This window comes from Tiliqua scincoides, chromosome 4, assembly GCF_035046505.1.
Source record: "Tiliqua scincoides isolate rTilSci1 chromosome 4, rTilSci1.hap2, whole genome shotgun sequence".
Taxonomy (NCBI): Eukaryota; Metazoa; Chordata; class Lepidosauria; order Squamata; family Scincidae; genus Tiliqua; species Tiliqua scincoides.
Window position 1 is genome coordinate 98871523 of NC_089824.1, and position 15370 is coordinate 98886892.

The 15370-nt window shown below is 45.0% G+C and overlaps 1 pseudogene; it reads right to left on the minus strand.

Moving 5' to 3' along the window:
- Window positions 1-712: 712 nt before the first annotated feature.
- LOC136650268 (5S ribosomal RNA) lies at window positions 713-831 on the minus strand (annotated as a pseudogene).
- Window positions 832-15370: the final 14539 nt, after the last annotated feature.

The window sequence follows — 15370 nt, forward strand, 5'->3', positions numbered from 1 at the left end:
CTGGGAACTCATTAGCTGCAAATGATAGAAGAGAAAATATACATATCTTGATCATATTCAGCTCTCCCATATCTTGATCATATTCAAGATATGGGAGAGCTCAATTTTCAAATGAGCTTCCCTTTCAGCAGTAACACCTCGGCATGGCTCAGCAGCTGAGAGCCTAAGGGCCGGATAAAAAGCTTCCACGAGTCGCATCTGGCCCCCGGGCCTTATGTTTGACACCCCTGAACTATGTGTTCTAGAGTTCATTTGAGGCCACCAATCTTAGGAGATGCATGAGCTGATATATTATTACATTTTTAGTGGGAATTCAGAACTATGAGTAATTTTCACATCTTGAAAACTTGTACAATATACAACCCAAACACCTGAGATATATGGCTTTAATTGAAAGCAGCATGATGGGCAGTCATTCTGAATTCTTTAAAACTTATTGCCACAATTCACCAGATAGGTCTGTGCAAGTTACATTGACAAAAACAAAAACACTGAGAGGCACAGAACAGTCTTGTGGATCTCCCATTCATTTCAGTGGGACTTGCATAGGAAATCCCCCCAGTGGATTGTGCCCTGTGTTAGTATTCATTAGGGCTAAATTAAAACCACTGAGAGCCTAATCTTATGCATGTCTACTTAGAAGTCACATTATAGTCAATGAAGTATACTCTCCATTGGTTGGCAACCTTCAGTCTCAAAAGACTATGGCATAAGCCTACAGCACCCGGTATTCCCAAGTGGTCTCCCATCCAAGTACTAACCAGGCCTGACCCTGCTTAGCTTCCAAGTTCAGACAAGATCAGGCATGTGCAGGGTAACAGTAACACACTCTTCATTAAGTGTGGATAAAATAGTAGCCTTATGGTGCATTTCTAATGCATTATAAAGCACAAGGCCCAGGCATGCTGGCAAGAAGGCCAGAGCCTTCCCACTGGTGCCAGTGGTCATTGGGAGGCTCACCAGTTCAGGGAGGAGGTTGAATGGAGCGGGGAAAGGTGGGATGGGGTGGGGTGAGCAGATCAGACTCAGGAGGGCATGGGGTTGGCAGTGCCAGTGTGCACCATATCCAAACCCCCTTCCCAGGGCTGATCTGCCTGCATGGATCAACAGAGACTTGCACCAGCAATATCGCTGGTGCAGGTCCAAGTTGACCCACTGCAGCTGCTGAGTCTTACTCCGGGGCAAGGGGTCAAATGTTCCCTTATCCTAAGGAGACATCCAGCAGCCAAAAAATCCCCCGCGAGATGTAGTGTAGCCCAGGCTGCTGAATCACTGCACAGGGAGTTACGTTGGATTGGGCTGTTAGTGGTTTTTTGCAAGCATTTTGACAATGCTGAAAAGTCACCTCTCTTTTTTTTGCTGGTTCTTAGCACTCTTTGCAAAAATGTTCACTGGTTCATTTAAATGGCCTTCACATACCCTCGGTGATGTCACCAACCAAACAAATTGGTTTGATCTTTTGCATCATGATATCATCCTAAGGGCCTATAACTTTATAAACCTGCCCCACACACTAACAGACATGTACACACTCATGCTGTGTATGCATCACGGCTCCTCTCTTCACTTCCTAGTTACTTTTCCTAAGTGCATGTGGCAGGGGGAGGTGTCCAAGCCTCCTCTGTGTGCATGCTGCTAAACCTACTTTTTGCTTTGAATGTGATTAGAGAAAGTTACCAGAAAAGGAGGGGAAGAGAGGGGATGCGCATGGGGCATTAGTGTGCATGACTGTTACTCTGTGGGGCAGATTTCAACACTACAGTATCACCTGAATTGGCCCAATGCAATCCCTGGTTCATGGGATTACTTGTGTGACTAATCCTGGAAGGGGGAAGATTCAGTTGCCAGGCCAAACAGAACGCTGACGAGAATTTTAAAAAGGTGAAGATTCACCTAGTCCAAGTGTTTTTCAGCAGTCATTTCTATCCCACTGTAACTGTTAGCTTTGACCCAAACAACTAAAGCAGAAAATATTTGTGGAGAGTAAGTACATCCCTACTATTTATTAATGTGAACATTTATTAGTTGATAATAAATACTGAATTAGCAGCTTCTATTTTCAAAATGAAAAGAACAAGATAAAAGTGAAAGGCTTTTCTGTGAGATTATAGCGTGTGATCTTAAGACACTAGATACACAACTCCAAAAAGCAGAGAGAATCCTCCCTCTTATGCTCCTTGGACCTCCCTTTCTTTTCTTCAGCCCTAATCTGATTTTTGCCAGATCCTTTTGATCTCCCAGAGGCAAGCAAGCAAGGTCCACCACTACAGATGGAGTAAATATGGAGATTAGCCTCTTCTCGTACTGCATTAGCTCCTAATACCTGATTAAGTCCCCCGAATCAAGCAATTGTCTCAGCTTTGGCTATCAGAGAGGCAGAGCACAGAAGGGGGCAGGATGAAGGCCGATTTTGTAATGGATCCTTATTTTATCCCAGTGCTCTAAGAAGATTAGGCCTGGGGGTGTCACATTAGCCATGATCTCTGGGCCTCCGGTTGTCTCTTGCAGTTTTCAAACGCCTCCGCTTCAGCCTTAGAACAAACAGTCCGCTTGGACTCTGCGGCCCCATGTTGTGGCATGAATAATTGCACACAGCAAAGAGTCTCTGAAGTTCACCAAACATGACACAAATTCATCAGTTCTTCATCTGAGGGAAAACCATGATTTGTGGCAAAATCCCAAATCTTTGTCCAATTGAGGATAAACTTTCCTTTTGCCCACAACACCAGGGTAGGGCCTGAGCCTAAGAATATCTTTCTGAGATATAGGTTTATATTATTTCTAGGCACATTTGTTCTCTTCCCTGCCTTCTCCCGATAACCACCCAGTGAGTTCTGCTTTCCTGAGAGATAGTGACTGGTCACAACCACCTGGAGAACCTTATGGCTAAGCAAGGATTCAAATCCAGGCCTCCATGCTCCAACCCTTAAGCCACTGTACCATAAGGGCCCTGACCAGATAAAACTAAGCTGTATCAAAACTCAGGGCAGTGTAGTTTCCCCCCCCCCTTTCCTTTGTATCCCCTCCCTAAATAGTAGCAGCATCTGTTCAAAATATTGAGGGGAGGGGGCAGGGACTGAGGGGGCAAAGTGTATTTTAGGTGGGCAAGTTTTGTCTCACACATTACCTTTCTAAGGACAAACAGTATATTTCATGTTAACACTCCCATCCTAAACATAAATGGAAGGGAGCTCATGAGGATTGTATCTTGAAATTCTCATATACTTTGGTGCTAATAAAGAAAAATACTCTGAGAATGTGAAAAGAGCCTGCCCTTGAAGTAGCTCTCAAGTTAGGTAAAGGTTGCTTTCCCCCCCCCCCAGTACCACGTATGTCATTCGCAGTGCAATCCTATGCACGTCTACTCAGAAGTAAGACTCATTGCATTCAAGGGGGCTTTCTCACAGGATAGGATTGCAGCCTCAACCTGTCAAGAAAGTTAGGCTGAGATATGGTGATGAGTTCAAGGTCGGATTTTCATGGAAGTGCAGATCGAACCTGGTAGATAGATGTTGCCTATTTTGAACAATCTATTCCATGCACCACACTGCGGGAGGGAGGCATTCCTAGGTGGGGGAGGGCAGACTGTGGGTGGCTCCGTGGGCTGGCGGTTGGGGAGCAGGAGGCGGGGGTGGGATCCAGCACTTATGCTGGATCCCAAGCCCCGCTCCCAGGGAGTTCGGAGTGGCTTCAAGCTGCTCCGCTCTCCTCGAACTTGTGCCACCTCAGGACCTGATGCAAGTCCACGGAGACCCATAGGAGCAAAGGCACTTTAACCAAAGGTAAGGGGAAAAGTTTCCCCTTGCCTCTGGCTAAGCCGCTTTGGGCCCCTATCCTGCTCTGGATGCAGTGCAAGCCTCTTGGTTTGCCTGTTCCAGCGCAGGATAGGACTGCACCCTAAAACAAATTTGCTCCTTTTTTTTTGAATATTCACCAAACATTTACAATATTCTTATTTGGCATCCAGTGATGCTTAACATCCAGTGAAGTCTGATTATTAAATATCTTATACTTAATGCTTTGATCATCACCATAAGTGAAGAGATTGTGTGAACTGTAATCAAAATTAAATAGGAAAGGCAACATTTTGACTCAGTTCCAGTTATAGGGCAGGTTTAGGTTTTTACGCTCTGTTTTGTGCCTATGCTATAATTAAACCTCAGCTATTGAATTTTACTAGGTTTCTAAATATACATTGGCAGCAACTGTTATCCTGCACATGCCTGATCTTGTCTGATCTTGGAAGCTAAGCAGGGTCAGGTCTGGTTAGTACTTGGATGGGAGACCGCTTGGGAATACTGGGTGCTGCAGGCTTATACCATAGTCTTTCGAGACTGAAGGTTGCCAACCATTTTTTAAATATACATTATTTTATGCAATCCACATATTCATATGAGAATATTAGATTTATTTTTGTTACCATCTAGGAGATTTCCATATGCACATAAATCTTTGGATAGTGACATTACAAGTCATTACTTAATTATTTCCAATACTTGATTGTTCCCAAATGAAGTATGAAATGTTTTATGGGTACATGAGGGATAGGTGGCAGGAGGAGGAGAGAACATTCAGTTGTCATCAGTTTTCAATAACTCAATCCAATAATTTTAAAGCTTTTTTTTTTTTAAATTAAAAAGGCATCATAATACCAATTCCTATCTAACTGATCTCCAAGGATCAGTTTCTGAGTGGAGCTTCTCATCAATATGCTACATAAGCCAATCTTAGAAATCAACCTAAGAAAGAAAATGCATTGCTATAGCAGAAGAAGTCTCTTATTGCCACTTTTCGAGTGATACTATCTTATCCTGTCTTACGAGTTATGGGTGGCAAGCTTTTGGCAAAAATACTTGTGCTTCCATGAGTTGAGGAAGCTGTAGAATCAACAGTGAAAATAACCTCTTACAGCTCAATCCTATTGGGTTTTAGCACTGGTGTAACAATAATTCTACCAACGCTAACTGCCTCACAGCACTCATAAAAATCACTCTGGAATCACGAGAGTACCAACGCGAAGGCCAAAGCCTTCCTCTGCATGCTGGAGAATCAACAAAGACCTGTTGATGCAGGTAAGACAGTGGGAGAGGCAGGACAGGTGCGGGGAGGCAGAACAGCAGAAGTGAGGTGGCAAACAGCAGAAGTGCGGAATGAAGGGTGAGGGGAGGGTGGTGGGGTGGGGAAGGGCAGATCGGGTCAAGGAAAGGGGCAAGTTTAGTGGCAATAGCAGCCACTGAATCCTAGCCCAACTTCCTGAACTAGATCCCATGGTGTGGATCCACATGGACCTGCACCAGCAAATTCTTAAGTCTGAGTAGAACCCTCTGCACTGCAGAGGCTTACCCCCAGGTAAGGGAACCAATGTTCCCTTACCAAGAGGAGACATCCACAACTGCTGGGATGCTGCAGTAGCCATTTTGGTGCCATTGCAACAGTGGGGGGGGGGGGATAGGATTGAGTTGAAAGTCTTTTCCTACAAGCAAAACCAAGCTTATGTTTGTATTTTATCATTCATCCCTTATTCCTCTTGTCCCTGCTTTGATCATTTGTTTACCCCATCATAAAAGCTGAGTTTGTCTATCTTTTTTCATCTATGTTACTCTGTAAAGCATCATATTCACTGACGGCAATGTAATGCATCAGCGTGCCATCAATGAATGCCATCATTGAACTATCATTCATTTTAGCCCTCATCTGAATTATTTTGTAAAATGAACATTCCCCCCCCCCCACCATCCAGTTTCATAGAAATAAAAACAATATTCTGACATTTTTCAAAGTAATGTAACTTAAGCCATTCAGGAAAGCTAACATAGGGGAGAAAAGAAAAAAGAAAGATCAGATAAACATAAAGATTTTCATTTATATTTTTTCATGATTGATTATAATCAACAAAGCAATCTTATCGGAACAAAGACTGTAGTCATTCTTCCCATAAACTGAAGTTCATTGAGGGTATTTCTTTAGAATACGCACAATAGCAATGCAGAAATTGCACAAAATCCATTCTTATTCTTTTAAGCAAAGCTGCTTTCCCCCTACATAGATGAATTAATATGTATTGATATTTTCCCATGAAGAATAAACTAAAACAAACAAACAAACCTTCCACTAGCCTGTGCCCTTTAAGGAATGAGTGTGCTTTGTTTTAAAATAATAAGATATTCTCAGAGAAGAAGGAAAAACACATCGTCAAAATACTGATTGAGGAGCAGAATGCTGCTGTCTATAAAAATTAGAATAAATGTGTACTAAAGCCTCAACAAACAAAACAGACAAAAAATTCCACAAGCCTAAAACAAACAGCAACATCAGTCTATACTAGAGATAATCTCTGCCCTGATTTAGTTAGGGTGATGCATGTATGGCAGTACAAATCTTTACTTCCATAATAATAATAATAATAATAATAATAATAATAATAATAATAATAATAATAATAATAACTAGATATTTATATACCACCTTTCTGGTCATCAGATTACTGATCTGACTTTATTCAAGGCAGTTTACATAGGCAGGCATTTCTAAATCCCTCAAGGGGATTTTTACAAACATAGCAGTTCTCTCTTTCAAGAACCAACAACATTTCAGAATGGATCTTCCTGGTTTGGTCTCACTTCTGGCCTCCAGTTCTCCCAGGCAGGCTGACAAGCAGCTCCATCTCTCACATGGAGGGCAGCCAAGACGCTTCTTGCTCACACCAAGAGCAGGTGGAATCACTCAGCTGGGCTTGTCAACTGCTTCAAGGTCTCGCCATTCTCAGCCGTTCAGGGAGCTGCCTGTGTCCTCGAACTGGCGACCTTCTGATGTTATCTTCGGGCTAACGGAGGCTCTACCCTCTAGATCAGACCTCCTGCCCTCCTGCTAACTGAATGAGTTACGAACTATGTGCACAAAAGTATGTTGCACCTATCCTTCCTGTACTGTTCAACTCTCTTTCCATTGTCAGTGCTGACCACCTATACAGGAAAGTATGACACCACATCTAGATCTCCTTCCTTCCCTAATACAAGAATGCAAGGTTTGAATCCAGCCCCCTGTTCTACCAAAAAAGTAACTATTGCTATCAAAGCCTTGACTGTCCATTGGGTGACTAGGTGCTGGAGACAGCTGCATTTGCAGTCGTTATTGATGTCTCCCAACTGTATCAAGTGAACATAAGAACATAAGAACAGCCCCACTGGATCAGGCCATAGGCCCATCTAGTCCAGCTTCCTGTATCTCACAGCGGCCCACCAAATGCCCCAGGGAGCACACCAGATAACAAGAGACCTCATCCTGGTGCCGTCCCCTACATCTGGCATTCTGACTTAACCCATTCCTAAAATCAGGAGGTTGCGCATACACATCATGGCTTGTACCCCATAATGGATTTTTCCTCCAGAAACTCGTCCAATCCCCTTTTAAAGGCGTCTAGGCTAGACGCCAGCACCACATCCTGTGGCAAGGAGTTCCACAGACCGACCACGCGCTGAGTAAAGAAATATTTTCTTTTGTCTGTCCTAACCCGCCCAACACTCAATTTTAGTGGATGTCCCCTGGTTCTGGTATTATGTGAGAGTGTAAAGAGCATCTCCCTATCCACTCTGTCCATCCCCTGCATAATTTTGTATGTCTCAATCATGTCCCCCCTCAAGCGTCTCTTTTCTAGGCTGAAGAGGCCCAAACGCCATAGCCTTTCCTCATAAGGAAGGTGCCCCAGCCCCGTAATCATCTTAGTCGCTCTCTTTTGCACCTTTTCCATTTCCACTATGTCTTTTTTGAGATGCGGCGACCAGAACTGGACACAATACTCCAGGTGTGGCCTTACCATAGATTTGTACAACGGCATTATAATACTAACCGTTTTGTTCTCAATACCCTTCCTAATGATCCCAAGCATAGAATTGGCCTTCTTCACTGCCGCCGCACATTGGGTCGACACTTTCATCGACCTGTCCACCACCACCCCAAGATCTCTCTCCTGATCTGTCACAGACAGCTCAGAACCCATCAGCCTATATGTGAAGTTTTGATTTTTTGCCCCAATGTGCATGACTTTACACTTACTGACATTGAAGCGCATCTGCCATTTTGCTGCCCATTCTGCCAGTCTGGAGAGATCCTTCTGGAGCTCCTCACAATCACTTCTGGTCTTTACCACTCGGAAAAGTTTGGTGTCGTCTGCAAACTTAGCCACTTCACTGCTCAACCCTGTCTCCAGGTCATTTATGAAGAGGTTGAAAAGCACCGGTCCCAGGACAGATCCTTGGGGGACACCGCTTTTCACCTCTCTCCATTGTGAAAATTGCCCATTGACACCCACTCTCTGCTTCCTGGCCTCCAACCAGTTCTCAATCCATGAGAGGACCTGTCCTCCAATTCCCTGACTGAGGAGTTTTTCCAGTAGCCTTTGGTGAGGGACCGTGTCAAACGCCTTCTGAAAGTCCAGATATATAATGTCCACGGGTTCTCCCGCATCCACATGCCTGTTGACCTTTTCAAAGAATTCTATAAGGTTTGTGAGGCAAGACTTACCCTTACAGAAGCCATGCTGACTCTCCCTCAGCAAGGCCTGTTCGTCTATGTGTTTTGAGATCCTATCTTTGATGAGGCATTCCACCATCTTACCCGGTATGGATGTTAGGCTGACCGGCCTATAGTTTCCCGGGTCCCCCCTCTTTCCCTTTTTAAAAATAGGCGTGACATTTGCTATCCTCCAATCTTCTGGTACCATGGCCGTTTTGAGGGACAAGTTGCATACCTTAGTCAAGAGATCTGCAACTTCATTCTTCAATTCCTTAATAACTCTTGGGTGGATGCCATCAGGGCCCGGTGACTTATTGATCTTTAATTTATCAATGAGGTCTGAAACATCTTCTCTTTTAACCTCTATCTGACTTAACTCCTCGGTTAGGAGGGGCCGTTCGGGCAGCGGTATCTGCCCGAGGTCTTCTGCCGTGAAGACAGATGCAAAGAACTCATTTAATTTCTCTGCCATCTCTAAGTCTCCTTTTATCTCCCCTTTCCCTCCCTCACCATCCAGAGGGCCAGCCGCTTCTCTGGCGGGTTTCCTGCTTCTAACATATTTGAAGAAGCTTTTATTATTCCCCTTAATGTTGCCGGCCATGCGTTCCTCATAGTCTCGCTTGGCCTCCCCTATCACTTTCTTACATTTCTTTTGCCACAGTTTATGTTCCTTTTTATTCTCCTCATTAGGGCAAGACTTCCATTTACGGAAGGAAGCTTCCTTGCCCTTCACAGCCTCTCTAACTTGGCTGGTTAGCCATGCGGGCACTCTCCTGGATTTAGCGGAACCCTTCTTTCTTTGCGGTATACACCTCTGCTGGGCCTCTATTACTGTTGTTTTAAGCAGCCTCCATGCACTCTGGAGAGATTGGACTCTTTTTACCCTCCCTTTCAATCTCCTTCTAACCAGCCTCCTCATTTGAGGGAAGTCCGCCCGTCGGAAGTCAAGGGTTTTTGTTAGAGATTTGCCTGGTATTCTTCCCCCAACGTGCACGTCAAAACGGATCGCAGCATGATCACTGTTCCCCAATGGCTCAGTAACGTTTACATCTCTAACCAGGTCCTGCGTACCGCACAAAATTAAATCCAGAGTCACCTGTCCTCTGGTGGGCTCCGTGACTAGCTGATCTAAGCCACAGTCATTTAGCACGTCAAGAAATCCGGTTTCCTTATCGTGACCAGAACACAAATTGACCCAGTCAATATGAGGATAATTGAAGTCCCCCATGATTACAACCCTGTCCTTCCTTGTCACCTCGCTGATCTGTTTCCTCATTTCAAGGTCCCCATCAGATTTCTGGTCTGGAGGACGATAGCACGCCCCCAGTATTACATCGCTGCACAAGCCTGGTAATTTAACCCACAGAGATTCTACGGTGGAGTCGGACCCACCTTCAATCTCTACTTTGCTGGATTCTATCCCTTCCTTAACATAAAGGGCCACCCCACCTCCAACACGCCCCTGCCTGTCCCTCCTGTAGAGTTTATAGCCCGGGATTGCGGTATCCCACTGATTCTCCGCATTCCACCAGGTTTACGTTATGCCCACTATGTCAATATTTTCCCTTGTCACCAGACATTCCAGTTCTCCCACCTTTGCTCGTAGACTTCGGGCATTCGCATAAAAGCATTTATACACGGAATGCCCCAGGATGGGCTGCTTATTCGCTCCTTTGTCCCCGCATCCTCTCATTGTGCCAAACCGTCTATCACATCCCATCACCCTACCTTTCCCAATTTCTTCTCCTACCCTGCCTTTGTCTTGTTGTTCTCTAACCTCCCCATCCTCATCCCATAGGGATGAGGAGTCCTGAACCGGATGCCCCTCGGCTCCTGTCGGCCTTCCCCCAGGGATCAGTTTAAAAGCTGCTCTGCCACCTTTTTAATGTTATGCGCCAGCAGTCTGGTTCCATTCTGGTTCAAATGGAGCCCGTCCCTCTTGTACAGGCCCCGCTTGTCCCAAAACGTTCCCCAGTGCCTAACGAATCTAAACCCCTCCTCCCTACACCACCGTCTCATCCACGCATTGAGACCCCTGATCTCCGCCTGCCTAGCTGGCCCTGCGCGTGGAACAGGTAGCACTTCAGAGAACGCTACCTTTGAGGTCCTGGCTTTCAGCTTCCTACCTAAAAGCCTAAATTTGGCCTCCAGGACCTCCCAGCTACACTTGCCCACGTCGTTGGTGCCGACATGCACCACAGCCGCTACCTCTCCCCCAGCACTGTCTACTAGCCTGTCTAGACGAGAAGTGATGTCCGCAACCTTCGCACCAGGCAGGCAAGTCACCATGAGGTCCTCACATCCGTCGCAAACCCCCCTCTCTATGCTTCTAATAATCGAATCCCCCACTCCAGGAAGCCCCCGACCCCCCTCCCGCCGAAGAGTATCCCGAGTGCGCTCGGATACGGGCCCATCCCCTGGAGAAGGGATCCCCCCTAGGGGATTGTTTCCCTCCTCTCCAGGATGACGTCCTCCAGTCCCGAGACTTCCCACCGGGGCAGCCAAGGAGCTGCACGCCTGAGGTTGGGACGAAGCCTGATCGTCCCCAGAAGTCTCCCCACGGTCCTCCTCTGGCTGCCTGCGTTTCTCCAGGTCGGCCACCAAGGCTTCAAGGGAGCGGACGCGTTCACACCATTCTCATGCCTTCACACCATTCTCTGGACTATGCACTAGGAGTCTGATATAACTGATTTGTCTTAAGAACATAAGAACATAAGAACAACCCCACTGGATCAGGCCATAGGCCCATCTAGTCCAGCTCCCTGTATCTCACAGCGGCCCACCAAATGCCCCAGGGAGCACACCAGATAACAAGAGACCTCATCCTGGTGCCCTCCCTTGCATCTGGCATTCTGACATAACCCATTTCTAAAATCAGGAGGTTGCGCATACACATCATGGCTTATACCCCGTAATGGATTTTTACTCCCGAAACTTGTCCAATCCCCTTTTAAAGGCGTCCAGGCCAGATGCCATCACCACATCCTGTGGCAAGGAGTTCCACAGACCGACCACACGCTGAGTAAAGAAATATTTTCTCTTGTCTGTTCTGACTCTCCCAACACTCAATTTTAGTGGATGCCCCCTGGTTCTGGTGTTATATGAGAGTGTAAAGAACATCTCCCTATCCACTCTGTCCATCCCCTGCATAATTTTGTATGTCTCAATCATGTCCCCCCTCAGGCGTCTCTTTTCGAGGCTGAAGAGGCCCAAATGCCGTAGCCTTTCCTCATAAGGAAGGTGCCCCAGCCCCGTAATCATCTTAGTCGCTCTCTTTTGCATCTTTTCCATTTCCACTATGTCTTTTTTGAGATGCGGCAACCAGAACTGGACACAATACTCCAGGTGTGGCCTTACCATAGATTTGTACAACAGCATTATAATATCAGCCGTTTTGTTCTCAATACCCTTCCTAATGATCCCAAGCATAGAATTGGCCTTCTTCACTGCCGCCGCACATTAGTCTTGCTAGCCAATGCAGCCTGAATGCTACCCCCATACTTTCAACAAACTGCAGGAAAAAATGGGGCAATATAAGTATTGTATGCAGTGCTCTTCAACCTGTGATGCGAGTCCCGCTGATGGTACTTCCAGTGTATGGGCAGGTGATCCCTGACGCCACTGCCTTGCTGACTGTATGGCACTGCTTTTCGTAGCCAGATTCCATCCGATTGCTAGGGTGCTAATGTACCAGTGGCAGGGGCTGACTGCTCAGTGGCCTGGCCAAGAGTTGCAAGAGGAGAAAGAAGGAGAGATCAGGAGACAGCAGCAACTACAAGAAAAGTTTCCCATACTTCAGGGCAGGGCCTGGGAGCCAAAGGAGAGGGCCCAGAAAGTTCCTGGGATCTTACATTTTCCTTTCTACTCAGACTTGTTGCCCGCACGGGATGCTGGCAACACTACCGCAATTGGGGATGCTGGGGACACTACTGATGCCACAGACCTGGGCTCCAAAGACTTTTCCATCTGTCTCTACCCTCCCCCCACCCTGTTTGGCCCCTCCCTGCCCCTATTCCACTTGCTTGTCACCACCCTCCCCTGCTCTGTTTCACCCCTCCCCTTTTGCAAAGGGGCCCCAAATAAACTTTGTACCCCCTGATAAAATTCCTCTCAGAGGCCCTGCTTCAGGGACAACTGTGCAGCCAGCACACCAAGTCTTCTACAGAGTGAAGGTATCTGGTAGCAGTGGCATTCACAAAATGGTACTTACAAAAAAAAAAAAAAAAGTTGGAAAAGTCACCCTGTCCCTCCAGACGAAAGAAGAAGGGCAAGAGAACTGTAATTACTGGTCTTGAGGCTGGTTGAAATAAATATGATGAAACAGTCAGTGGCTGAAATTAAGACCCAGTCCCAGGAAAACTCAAACATGTTGCCTCCTTTGTAATTCAAAGAAGCAAGATTCAAAGCAAATGTCAGTGTTACTCCCAAGAGAAACACCCGAGAAGGTTCAAGAGAAACTTTGTACTGTACATCTGATTGAACACGAGATCTGGAAATGGGTGCTAAGGCACTGAGCAGTGAGTTGGAAGATGAAGCTAGACTGCAGGGCATGGCAGGATAAGGTGGCCAGAAGAGGAGCAGAATGAGCAAGGGCCAGAGACCTGAGGTTGTAGCAGGCCTAGGAGTAGAAAGCTGGAGCAAGGACAGAAAGAGAGAGGCCAAAAGGTGATCAGTTGAAACCTGTGAGAAACCTCGAGGGATTGTTCCTGGAAAGAGTGGCTCCCATGCCTAGATTGTTGAGGGGCCTGAAGGGAGCACACCTCATCACTGAGAATGAAGAGGAATATACCCTAGAGGAATAGTTCTGCAACTGATTTGCACCTTTTCAGCTGTTCCCTGCAGATGGGGAATAGTCTGGTCGGATCTCAAGGGCAATGGTTTCAGTACCCCCATCTTCAGAAAACTAGTTAAGCACCATCTTCCAGCCGGTCTCTGACTCAGTTTCCTTGTAGAATGTGGCCCACTGTGGTTCTGCTCAGTTGTTGGTTTTTCTGTAGCTTCTTTGATGTCCTAATTGTTATGGTGTGCTCTGGGGTGGTTTAGTTGCTGTGTTATAGATGTAATAGTTATAATATGGTATTTCTATTGTTACTTTATAGTTTTATTTCACCTGAAACCACCTTGGGTTCCCTTAATTGGGCAGAAAGGCAGCATATGAATGAATGAATGATGGTAATTTGCATGCACTGCAAAAGTAGATCTTCTTCAGAGTAACAGTGAAGTATGACTCCAACTTTAATTCTGGGGAAAAAATGTTTTTCAAGTATGAGAAGTAGGGAAACCCTTAATCAGCTCATAAAGTGCTTAGATTAGCTGTGGAACCCTTCCAGGAAGGCCCATTGCTGGGTCTTTATCTTCAAAGCACTTTTGAAGAAATGATTCACCACTATATGAAGGGTCTATTTTGTTTCAGTAAAGTTGAACAATTGAATTTATATCAGGATATAGATAAAATCATATTTTTTTTAGTTTCCAAACTCAGATTAATGTAAATACATTGTGTGTGTGTATGCTCTCTCTCTCTCTCTCTCTCTCTCTCTCTCTCTCTCTCTCTCACACACACACACACACACACACACACACACACACACACACACACACACACACACACACACTATATGTATTATATACTGTATAGCATGGATTAACTGAACAGAGTGAGTGGGGCTGACATTATGTTAATAGATCAATATTAGTTATACCAGGAAGAAATGGCAAACTTTGAGAGTTGTACAAATGCTCAGTAAATCTTTCTTAACACCATTATTATTTGTAAATTGCTTAAATGGATATTAGAATTTAGCAGCTGCCAAGTTAAAGATTAATATTTCCAATAAAATCCTGGTTCTACAAGAGATATTACAGTATCTTCCAGTTTGTTGTTTTTTTTTTTCCCATGGAAGAAACGGAACGTACATTACTCAATGGAGCAACTAAAACTTGTTTAAAGGAGAGATAAGGTAATTTCAAGGAATAATCTTGTTCACATTTTGACAGCTGCAGCAATTATTTGTCCTGCTATCATCACACTGACATTTTTATGAACTATTCTGTCCAAATTTGTTTTAATATATTATTTAGTTCATTTGTTCAATGGAGTTGCTTAGCAGATGAAAAAAAAGAATTTCTGTGTAGAAACAGAGGAATGTGTATTTAAGTGACATTCGGTAACGCTGCTCCTATAAATAGCTTTTGATCCATATACAAACTGATTCCTGTAGTTAACAGAGATTACTAGAAAAACATTATCTAGGATTAAAAAATGTTCCAGTTGAACCACCTTGTCAAGCAGACTTCATGCCCTGTCTAGGAGTTTCCTGGAAGCAATTGACTGACCACTGTTGGAAACATGATGTTGAGCTTGATGGAACGGTTCATCATGCTGAACTTCCCTGATTCAGCAGGGTACTTCTTGTATTGTTATAAGAATATAAGAACAGCCCCACTGGATCAGGCTATAGGCCCACCTAGTCCAGCTTCCTGTATCTCACAGCGGCCCACCAAATGCCCCAGATGGCCCACCAAATGTGCATGCGGTGAGTTAATGCAAGTGAAGTTTGGCTGCTGAATTTGTTGACATCCTTTGATTATTTTGGCAGCCTTCATACACAACCACTCTGGACCACATACATGTCCACCGTCAAACAGAATCAAATACTAAATTCCATTGCACATCATCCATTATATGCTGCCAGATTCTGAAAACTTCTGCATGCCAACCATCAGATGCCATTAAATACTAAATACATGACAATGATCAAACACTGTCCAGGATTAATTGTTACATATTAAATATTGAAATAAAATATATCATAGAATATGAAGCATCTGGCCAGATGCTAAATGCCATTGCATGTCA